This window comes from Tupaia chinensis, unplaced genomic scaffold (genome assembly GCF_000334495.1).
Source record: "Tupaia chinensis unplaced genomic scaffold, TupChi_1.0 Scaffold000093_1, whole genome shotgun sequence".
Taxonomy (NCBI): domain Eukaryota; kingdom Metazoa; phylum Chordata; class Mammalia; order Scandentia; family Tupaiidae; genus Tupaia; species Tupaia belangeri.
In genome coordinates, this window is record NW_006159555.1 from 12,490,076 (window position 1) to 12,490,941 (window position 866).

Below are 866 nucleotides of genomic sequence, written 5' to 3' on the forward strand. Positions count from 1 at the left end.
AAAGAAAAAACCCCCCAAAAAAAAAAAAAAAAAAAAAAAAAAAAAGGAGAGAAGGATATTCCAGGACTGACTGATACTACCGTGCCTTGTCGTCTGGGGCCTAAGAGAGCTAGCAGAATCCGAAAACTTTTGTCTCTCTGTAGAAGATGATGTCCGCCAACATGTTGTAAGAAAGCCCTTAAATAAAGAAGGTAAGAAACCTAGGACCAAAGCACCCAAGATTCAGCGTCTTGTGACTCCCCGTGTCCTGCAACACAAAATACGCTGGCGTATTGCCCTCAAGAAACAATGTACTAAGAAAAAAAAGGAAGAGGCAGCAGAATATGCTAAACTTTTGGCCAAGAGAATGAAGGAGGCTAAAGAAAAACTCCAAGAACAGATTTTGAAGAGACGCAGGCTGTCCTCTCTGAGAGCTTCTACTTCTAAGTCTGAATCCAGTCAAAAATAAGATTTTTATGAGAAAGAAATAAATAAGATCAGATCTAAAAAAAAAAAAAAAGAAAAAAGAAAACAGTACTTAACTGTAACTCCATCGTCCAGAGAAAACAACTTTTAGATAATATTTTGTCATCATTTTCCAGAATTTCTTACATATATACTTACTTATTTAGCCATAGAAAAATACTTAGAATAAAATTGGGATCATACTAAATATTTATTCTGTTTTTTCTATTTATTTTAAAGTTTGCCAGAGAGCACATGTGATTGCTGGAGAGAGACAGAAGAGGTAGAAGGAAGGTGAAAAAACACCCCCTTGGGTGATGGCTACACCACAATCTCTTCTCCTCCACTTCTCCCTCTTGGGATTATGGACACATACATGTGTCCCAGCATGTGTTTCAAGCTGCTGGATTTGGGATTCAAAC

The 866-nt window shown here is 37.2% G+C and overlaps 1 pseudogene; it reads left to right on the forward strand.

The window, feature by feature from the left end:
• LOC106734317 (40S ribosomal protein S6-like) overlaps positions 1–448 on the forward strand; it is a 1,054-nt pseudogene extending 606 nt beyond the window's left edge.
• The last annotated feature ends 418 nt before the right edge of the window (positions 449–866 follow it).